The sequence below is a fragment of the Rhinoderma darwinii genome, chromosome 5 (assembly GCF_050947455.1).
Source record: "Rhinoderma darwinii isolate aRhiDar2 chromosome 5, aRhiDar2.hap1, whole genome shotgun sequence".
Classification (NCBI taxonomy): domain Eukaryota; kingdom Metazoa; phylum Chordata; class Amphibia; order Anura; family Rhinodermatidae; genus Rhinoderma; species Rhinoderma darwinii.
In genome coordinates this window covers 253,549,992-253,561,069 of record NC_134691.1, presented here as the reverse complement: position 1 = coordinate 253,561,069, position 11,078 = coordinate 253,549,992, and the positions used below count along the sequence as shown (strand labels likewise).

The following is an 11,078-nucleotide window of genomic DNA, read 5'->3' as shown; positions in this document are numbered from 1 at the left end:
AACAGTCGAGGATAAAGGCATTTCCTTCTACCTGTGGTAAAAAAAAACACTTCAAAAGCAGAGGGGTTGGATCCAGCGCTGCAGGTACGATGTCTATTAAAACGGGAGTCTGTTCCCAAGTTTTATTGTATCTTGATTAAAATCGTAGCAAGTAAGCTACGTATAGTGGTTGAAGTGACAAGTGGGTATTGTCCAAATCCAGAGGGAAAAAGAAGTATAGGCGGTAGCCTACGCGTTTCTGACCTTCTCCAGGTCCTTAGTCATGGCTTATGGTAAGTCTGACTATGCAGTCTTCACTTTATATAACCAGTCTGTCTTGTATGTAATTAGTTGATTGCGGTTCAAGGCCAAAAGAACAGGGAGGAGCCCCGTGGAACGCAATCTTCCATTCTAACATCCAGAAAAAGTGTCCAAGTTCCGTTGGATAAGGTATGGATAAGGTGTTATTTTCTATGCGTAAAAATACTATGTCAGAAAAAACGATCTGTGTACTAGGTAATATCTGATATTTCTTATTTTCCTCTTTTTAAAATTTCAACAGAAATGAAAAGAAGCTCGACAATTTTCATTAGATCGCTGTTCCTCTTTGGTAACTATGTTTGGTATACATAATATTAAATATTCGGTTACAATGTATGTTTATAATAGAAATGTCCTATTCTAGTGACCTTAGATACACCAATATGTTTAAAAAGCTGGCTTGAAAAGTGAAGAAACGCCTATTGTTGTTTTTAATGAAAAACAATGGATTATGTGTAGATGTGAAAAAGACGTACATTTAAAATAACAAAAAATACACTGGTATTAGACTTCTTGAAATGCGTTGGTTTTTAGTTATCTATTATCGGGTGTTCTTTAAGGTTGGTTTACTTTTTTACCTTTTTTCCGGTTTGTTAGTTTTTATTTCTCACCTTTGCGTTTTTTGTATGGGTTTTTGTGTGTGAATTGACGGGTATATCTCGAGATTACTGCTGAAGCCAAAATTCTGGAAACATTCGAACATTTCCTATAGAAGTAGGGAATTTCTTATTGATTATGTATAAATTCGGATATTAATTACAAGTATCCTGGTGTGTTTATACACAATTGACAATTTTGTTTTTGGAGAAATATAGATAATTTTTAATTTTTTCAATTTTTTCCCCCTTTCCCCCCAAATAAACGGATAGATGTTTTATTAAATGTTGTAAGGGTAATTCTTGAAGTGGTTCCCAGTCTATATTGTTTCTTTATACACTTATAATTCATAACGATTTATGAATTAATGTAATATATTATTTGAGTATAACATAAAAAGATTTTTTATTATTATTTGTTTTATTTATTTTTGTATTTTTCGTTGTTTATTTATTTGATACCATGGTATTTTTTATGTATAGTTTGGAAATGTTATGGAAGTATTCTTGTTTAATTACTTGCCATTGATTTGAATCAGTTATGTCTCTTTGGAAAAAAAAAAAAAAATTTTTTAATAGTTCTGTCACTATATTCCTAGAATATATTTGAAAATATTTAGTTGGTATACAAGTTCACTATATTTTTAGAGTTGGATTGCCAATTATAAGTGAAATCGAGGATGTCACCATTTTGTGGTTAATAGTGGAACATAAGATCCTTTCTCAAATTTAAGCCTTTTGGGACCCTTGTTTGGAGGCTAAAGATCCAGAAGGCTTCTCTCGTTTGTGTTATATGTCTAATATCACCACCTCTTTTTGGATTATAAATTTTTTCAATCGCATAACAAGAAAAACCATCAAATGTTCTGTTGTGTTGAGTTATGAAGTGCTTTGCTACATTTGATGTGTTGAGGATGTTTGGATTGCGGATGTAGCCAAGATGTTCAAGGATTCTTATTTTAAATTTCCTGTTTGTACACCCAATATATTTCAGGTTACATAAAGTACATTCAATTATGTATATGACCGAGTCGGTGTTACAATTCATATAATTTTTAATGGGATGTGTATCAGTATTGGTTGAATTTGTGAATGTCTTTTTTGGTATCACATATGAGCATACTTTACATGGATTATTTCCACATCTAAAAAATCCTTTTTGTTCTAACCAAGAACTTTTTGTCTTGATGGGATTGAAAAATGGAAAAATTCAGGAAGACACGGCCAATACCAACACAGAGTGAGCTTCAGTTCCACCGAACCTGATTCAGGAGAAGGTGAATGTGATGATCCAAATGTCGACAATCTTAAAGATAGATCTCAATACAACCCCAGATTTGACAGAAAATATACGTCAAAAAACGAGGCAGGAGGGGCGGTCGCAAACACAAATCCGGTAAATCAAGAACAGAGTGTTCGCCCCCGCACCCGGAGGAATTACAATCTAACCTAAACATCACTAACCTCTCCACAACCAGTCTCACAAAGGAACAAACTGAAGTCTTATCCCTTGGCCTTAATTTTGCACCAACAAAAAATTTCGACCTGTTCAGTACATTACTTGATGTCAACAAATTCGTTAGAAATGTAACCATAAGAAGACATTTTCATAATCATGAGACAGACCCTGTCGAAGCACAAATACGCACAACTCTAACAACGACCGATCAAACTACAGATTTTCATCTGGAACCTTTGAATATCAAAAACCGGTCTGAAAACGCATTGTCCTTCCAAGAATCTAAGACTTTGCTAGTTTTGGAAACTCTAGATACAGAACTTCCAACAAAGGATATCCAAACATCAAGTAATTTCAAAACCATCAACCCTAAATTTTACCCGGTCACATCAAGGACGGAAACAATGGATCGGTTCCAGATTCTGATAGAAAAAGACTTACAACAACTGTCTGAATCTACCAACAAAGAAAAAAGAATCAACAATTTTCCAAACAAACTAAGAAAAGCCAAAAAATCGCTTGAAGACAACAAGGACCTAATTATCAAAAAATCAGACAAGGGAGGCAGCATTGCCATCATGAAGAGGGAAGACTACAAAATGCAAATAGAGGATCTACTGTCAGACCAAAGCACCTATAAAATATTAAAACAAAATCCAATTATTGGATTTCAAAAAGAAATAAAAAATTTGATAAAGATAGGTTTAGATAGTGGCTCCTTAACATCAAAACAGGCAGATTACATGACTGTGGAACATCCTATCACGCCAATTTTGCATGCCCTGCCAAAAACGCATAAAAATATTATCCCTCCCCCTATGCGACCAATAGTATCGGGAATAGGGTCGTTTTCCGAAAAAACATCGGAGTGGCTGGACTCCCTCCTGCAACCTATTGCACAAAATACACCAGGTTTTTTGAAGGACACCAAAGATGTCCTATGTGCATTCAGGTACAAAACATGGTCAAAGAATTACACATGGTTAACTTGTGATGTTACATCTCTTTATCCAAGTATACCTCATAATATAGCTCATGTTGCCATTAAACACCACCTGAACAAACATAGTAACTACAGTGATTCATTACAATTATACATTCTGGAAATCCTCACTTTTTTACTAACGCATAACTATTTCTATTTTGATACCAAATATTACCTCCAATTAAGGGGGGTCTCAATGGGGGCAAAATTTTCCCCGTCCTTGGCAAACTTAGTTATGGCGTGGTGGGAGGAAAAAACCATTTTCTCTACAGAAAATTCTTTTGGAGACAATATCAACTGGTATGGTAGATACATCGATGACCTCCTGTTCATCTGGGAGGGAGATGTATCTACCATACAGAAATTTATGGATTTCCTCAATTCCAACGAGTACAACCTTCGGTTCACACATACATTTTCCAAAACTAATATTATTTTCCTAGACCTGGAACTAAGAGGAGAAGATGGGATACAAATACATACAAAAACTTACAGAAAACCAACAGCAGGAAATACCATCCTACATGCAGGTAGTAACCATTCCAAACAGACCATTGTCTCGATCCCAGTGGGCGAATTATATAGAGCAAAACGAAACTGTAGCTCAGACGCACAATTCAAAACTGAAACACAAGTTATACATAATAGACTATCTAACAGGGGGTATCCAGGTTGGGCTTTAGACAGAGCTGACAAAATAATAGCTGAGAAAAACAGAGACATCCTTTTGTCCCAAAACAAACATGTAAAACCAACATCCAATACACCCACACTAGTCTTACAACAAACTAACCAATTTAACAGTATAAAAAGGATTGTGAACAAACACCTACCTATGCTCAGAGAAGACCCAGCTCTAGAAGACATCCTCAGGAACGGATGTAGAATAGTCCCACGCAAAGCTCCTTCTTTGGCCACAACACTCTCTCCATCATTTTTCAATCCCATCAAGACAAAAAGTTCTTGGTTAGAACAAAAAGGATTTTTTAGATGTGGAAATAATCCATGTAAAGTATGCTCATATGTGATACCAAAAAAGACATTCACAAATTCAACCAATACTGATACACATCCCATTAAAAATTATATGAATTGTAACACCGACTCGGTCATATACATAATTGAATGTACTTTATGTAACCTGAAATATATTGGGTGTACAAACAGGAAATTTAAAATAAGAATCCTTGAACATCTTGGCTACATCCGCAATCCAAACATCCTCAACACATCAAATGTAGCAAAGCACTTCATAACTCAACACAACAGAACATTTGATGGTTTTTCTTGTTATGCGATTGAAAAAATTTATAATCCAAAAAGAGGTGGTGATATTAGACATATAACACAAACGAGAGAAGCCTTCTGGATCTTTAGCCTCCAAACAAGGGTCCCAAAAGGCTTAAATTTGAGAAAGGATCTTATGTTCCACTATTAACCACAAAATGGTGACATCCTCGATTTCACTTATAATTGGCAATCCAACTCTAAAAATATAGTGAACTTGTATACCAACTAAATATTTTCAAATATATTCTAGGAATATAGTGACAGAACTATTAAAAAAATTTTTTTTTTTTTTCCAAAGAGACATAACTGATTCAAATCAATGGCAAGTAATTAAACAAGAATACTTCCATAACATTTCCAAACTATACATAAAAAATACCATGGTATCAAATAAATAAACAACGAAAAATACAAAAATAAATAAAACAAATAATAATAAAAAATCTTTTTATGTTATACTCAAATAATATATTACATTAATTCATAAATCGTTATGAATTATAAGTGTATAAAGAAACAATATAGACTGGGAACCACTTCAAGAATTACCCTTACAACATTTAATAAAACATCTATCCGTTTATTTGGGGGGAAAGGGGGAAAAAATTGAAAAAATTAAAAATTATCTATATTTCTCCAAAAACAAAATTGTCAATTGTGTATAAACACACCAGGATACTTGTAATTAATATCCGAATTTATACATAATCAATAAGAAATTCCCTACTTCTATAGGAAATGTTCGAATGTTTCCAGAATTTTGGCTTCAGCAGTAATCTCGAGATATACCCGTCAATTCACACACAAAAACCCATACAAAAAACGCAAAGGTGAGAAATAAAAACTAACAAACCGGAAAAAAGGTAAAAAAGTAAACCAACCTTAAAGAACACCCGATAATAGATAACTAAAAACCAACGCATTTCAAGAAGTCTAATACCAGTGTATTTTTTGTTATTTTAAATGTACGTCTTTTTCACATCTACACATAATCCATTGTTTTTCATTAAAAACAACAATAGGCGTTTCTTCACTTTTCAAGCCAGCTTTTTAAACATATTGGTGTATCTAAGGTCACTAGAATAGGACATTTCTATTATAAACATACATTGTAACCGAATATTTAATATTATGTATACCAAACATAGTTACCAAAGAGGAACAGCGATCTAATGAAAATTGTCGAGCTTCTTTTCATTTCTGTTGAAATTTTAAAAAGAGGAAAATAAGAAATATCAGATATTACCTAGTACACAGATCGTTTTTTCTGACATAGTATTTTTACGCATAGAAAATAACACCTTATCCATACCTTATCCAACGGAACTTGGACACTTTTTCTGGATGTTAGAATGGAAGATTGCGTTCCACGGGGCTCCTCCCTGTTCTTTTGGCCTTGAACCGCAATCAACTAATTACATACAAGACAGACTGGTTATATAAAGTGAAGACTGCATAGTCAGACTTACCATAAGCCATGACTAAGGACCTGGAGAAGGTCAGAAACGCGTAGGCTACCGCCTATACTTCTTTTTCCCTCTGGATTTGGACAATACCCACTTGTCACTTCAACCACTATACGTAGCTTACTTGCTACGATTTTAATCAAGATACAATAAAACTTGGGAACAGACTCCCGTTTTAATAGACATCGTACCTGCAGCGCTGGATCCAACCCCTCTGCTTTTGAAGTATTTCTGACGTGTGCCGACACGGGGATCCGTGTGCTGACTTACTTGTGACAAGGTGAGCTGGAGGATTTTTTTCTACACTTTTTTCTTGTAAAAAAAAACACTTAGTCAAAGGTTTGAGGTTACTCTAAATTCCTGGAAATCTTTCTGTCAACTTTTGGTCCAATGGCACTGAGAAAAACAATGGAAAATTTAGGCACACTGTTAAACATTTTTGCTACCCTTGGACTAGATCATCTTCTAGCCAGTGAAATTTAAAGAGTATGGCTACTATCATCTAGAGAGAAAGGGGTCTTTTGGTAGGGTTGTCATGCTGTTCCCTGGCAACCATGTTTGCATATGCTTTTCCTATGTACTCTGGTTTATTGTCATAATATGTAACATGTTGATAGTTTAAAAGGGTTTTACACCTTTGAAAAACAATTATGCAATACATGTTAACTATGTAATAAAGTATCTTTGCTGTAGATGTCTTCTAAAATGGAGTAGTCACGTGACTCCACCACCATCGGAAAATGTTATCTTCCGCTGACGTCTGGTCTTCTTGATTCTGGATGAGCTCCTCTTCCGGTCTTCTGCACGAACGGTGCATCATCTGTGACGTCTCTGACATGGGCTCTTCTGAACGACAACTTCACTGAACTAGCACCTGCGCGTTCCAACATAATATTAGTATAATCATGCATGCTACTGTGGACAGTAATGTCAGGGGCTTCCCTAGAATCCTGGAGCAGAGCCTGTACTTGCTCTCTGCCCGGGACTGTGGCTCCAGGGTTGCCCCTGACATCTCTATCCATATATAGACAGTGATGTCAGGAGCAAAGCTGGAGTCACAGGAAAAGCACTAATAGTGCTCTGACCAGAACTCCGGCTCTGGGATAGTGATGTCAGGGGCTTCTCCCGAGTCCCAGAGCAGAGCGCTCTGCCTGGGACTCCGGCTCTGGGGAAATATATAGTTTTGGGGTCAAATTAAGTTTTTTTTTTTTTTTACCAATAAAATGGCGACGGAGATTACAAAACGTTTATATCTGGGAGTAGTAGGCATGATGAGTCCCTGCTGCCGGCGCATTGCATGCTGGGACACAAGCGGTGCATGCCAGGGACTGTATGACAGGAAGAGCGATGCAATGAACACACAAAACTTTCAATATAAACACAAGAGCATAATGATAAATGAAAAATTAAAAAATTAGATAACGATATTCAGTGGGCATTAATAGATAAATTGAGAAACGTTGTAGTGATTAAAAAAAATAAAAATAAAAATAAAGTATTGGAAAATTGCCCTTGGCGTGTATGTTTTTATGTTTGTGTTATGGAAATAAAAACTCTAAACTCTGCACAGTCTGTTGGATGTGTCATATGTTGGAGTTATAAAAATAATTGATTATTAAAGTAATAGCATGTAATTCATGTTTAATAGCTTCAAACTGTATTATCAGAGGGGCATGTTATTTTAAGATGTTTGGATCAAACACAACTAATTTGTTCACAGATCACCTGCAAATTCATTCATAGCAGTCATTTTAAGCAATGATATGGTTTTTTGCAAACAGTGATCCTTAAGGATCATCATTCACTATCTGAAGAAGTCTGGTATATAAAGATGATGCCTAGTTATAGCTGTGCCACTAAGATATTTCTATGGAATTATGCTCAACAAATATAGTTCGGAATACGCTCAGTGTCCAATGTTATTATGTCATTTAGGTTTACAGCAAAATGACTACCATTGCATGGGAATATTACATTATAATACCTGGAAAGTTAATATAAAGAAAGTGGCGGAACATTCAGCCTAAAAATTAGTGGTGCAAATAAACAGTGTCATTCAGCTTTCTGGAACAACCGAAACAAACAGTCATGTAGGAATATTGCAGAGAACATTCCTCCTGATCCCATCCATTTTTTATTTATAGGGTGGGCTTGGTTTAGGGGTGGAGCTTAGCATTCCTTGTCTCCTTTTGTAGACAGAGCGGAGGAGAAGGCCTCATTCTGCAGTCAGTTGCCTTTTAGCCAGGCACAGGTTTGTGCGAAGGAGGAGAGGTATGGCTTATCTCTCGGGACGCATATTTTGACAGATTTCATTTCAATATGAGACAAAATAGGATCAAAGGAGGGGATTATATTAAACCCTTCCTGACATTTGACGTATCCATACGTCATAGTCGGGTAGGGGAAGTATGGAAAGGGCTCACGGAGTGAACCCGCTCCATATGATGCAGGTGTTGGCTGTATGTTACAGCCGACACCTCAGAGTAACGAGTGATCCCGCTCGTTTAACTCGTTAAATGCCATGGTCAATAGCGACCACGGCATTTAAATACTTATAAAGTATACTTATACTCATCACGGGGTGGCGATGGTTGCTATGGCTGCTTGGGGGCCTAATGAAGGCCCCCAGGTCCGCCATCTTTTAGCTCCTATTAAGCGCTGCCTCCGGCAGGGTTAATAGAAAGCTGCTAGAATCACGATATACTGCAATACAGTATACAATTAGTATTGCAGTATATAGTGCAAGCAATCTAACGATCGCTGGTTGCAGTCCCCTAGGGGGACTAATAAAAAAAGTAAAAATTAATTTTAAAAGTCTAAATTTGTAAAATAACGTTTTTTTATGTAAAAAATTGTTTTATTTTAAAAGTAAAAAAAAAAAAACCCTTTTCCCATTTTCCCCCTAGAGCATAGTAAAAAATAAAATAAATAAACATAATTGAAATCGCTGCATCCTTAAAAGTCTGAACTATTACAATATATAATTATTTAGCCCGCACGGTGAACGCCTTAAAAAAAAAAAAATGGAAACGCCAGAATCTATATTTTTCGGTCACCTCATCTGCCACAAAAAATTAAATAAAAAGTGATCAAAACATCGGAAGACTGCGGAAAAATCCCAGATGGTGTTTTTTTCTGCGGAACATTACGGACGGCAGAAAAAAACACCCATTTTTGCGGACTGTCCGTAAATTTACGGACGGTTGGCATCCCTGTACGATACAGTAATAATTTCAGTAATGCACTTAACAGTGTTTTTTTCCATAGACAATGCAGGTTTCTTTTTTTTTAGCATTTTTATACACCCATTTTGCTATTGTTTAATTTTTAGGCTTAAAGTTTGAAAACAATAGTAAAAAAATAAGCTTTTTTATATTTTAGCTATTTTTTTTCTGGTAATAACATAGTTTTACCTTAAAATAGACTTTTTTTTGGTGGTCGTCCTTGTCTACCGTAAATTTTAATATACTACATGTCTATATTAGGGTAATTGGGTCAGGGCTACCGTTACGACAGTGTTTGGCAGGGGGAACGTTTTTTTGGGGGTGGGTATTTTATGTGTATTTATTATTACATTTTTTTGCACTTTATTTTACTTTTATTTTTTTATTACTATGGTCTGTCCTTCAAAGGCACAGCAGCCCCAGTTACAGTGGAAATCAGCCCTCTTATAGTGACTATTGTCACTAATAGGGCTGTGGGTCCAGTCACGCTGCTGCTGCCTCTATTCATATACTCATTGAGCACTGTGTAGAAGAGATCAGAGAAGATAGAAGCAGCAAAAGCAGGACCTGCGGGACTGACAGATTCAGGATATTGCGAACAATATAGCTGCTCTGTAAAGAGAATACAGAGCAGCTGTATCTTAAAAAGTAAAACAAATTTTTTATAAAAACTATTTAGAAAGTTGCACTAATCCCACTGATAAACGTTTTTTTTTTTTTTAAAAAAAAGAACAACAATTGGCCTTCAAAGGTTTAGATCTTAGAGTGAACAATCCCAAGACCAGATGAAGATCAACTGTTGAGTAAGACTGGGTTCACACGACCTATTTTCAGACGTAAACGAGGCGTATTATGCCTCGTTTTACGTCTGAAAATAGGGCTACAATACGTCGGCAAACATCTGCCCATTCATTTGAATGAGTTTGCTGACGTACTGTGCAGACGACCTGTAATTTACGCGTCGTCGTTTGACAGCTGTCAAACGACGACGCGTAAATTTACTGCCTCGGCAAAGAAGTTCAGGGCACTTCTTTGCAACGTAATTTGTGCCATTCTTCATTGAAGTCAATGAAGAGCAGCTCAAGATTACAGGCGTCAGAGACGCCTCGCATAATACGAGGAGCAGCATTTACGTCTGAAACGACGCAGCTGTTTTCTCATGAAAACAGTCTGTCTTTTCAGACGTAAAAGCCTCTCATCGTGTGCACATACCCTTAGGGTTGTAGAAAAGATGGAATGTGTTAATTCTTGATACACCTGAGCTTAACCTGGGTAGAACAAGAAATATGTAAGCTTTTGACTGTAAAATAGAAGAAAGTATGGTCCAGCGATCCATTTGGCAGTATAAGGATAAGTATTTCATAAAAAACCCGGCATAGTGAAGTGAGGATACAAGACCGTTTACACAATTTCCAATGCTTTCTGCATTCTTAATCATAGCGCAAGCTTTTTGACTGCGGGGATAATGGGAGGTAACGTCTCTTGAAAACATATTCAAGCAATGAAACGTTAGCCTACACCCTAACCATTCAATAGCAATTATTATGACCAATACAACTTTGGTGTATAACACAATAATATATACTGTGTACCCCACAAAATGGCTTACTTCTCTGTATAGCGTTTCTGACCTGGCTGTGTCCATTTGTAAGTATGGCCTTTTTTCAGTATTTTTGTGTGATATGTCCCCTTGTTTTTATCTGTTTTGTTTGTGTATCAGGAACATTTAGTACCATTTAGGGAGTTAGGGACTCGCAA

At 36.1% G+C, this 11,078-nt stretch overlaps 1 long non-coding RNA gene across 1 annotated transcript; it reads right to left on the bottom strand.

The window, feature by feature from the left end:
- Nucleotides 1–4,230: 4,230 nt before the first annotated feature.
- Nucleotides 4,231–6,040, bottom strand: LOC142652886 (uncharacterized). Its single transcript, XR_012847970.1, has 3 exons — nt 5,943–6,040; nt 5,783–5,830; nt 4,231–4,302 (listed from the first exon to the last, which is right to left on the bottom strand). It is a non-coding gene; the product is annotated as an uncharacterized LOC142652886 (long non-coding RNA).
- Between the last annotated feature and the right edge of the window lie 5,038 nt (nt 6,041–11,078).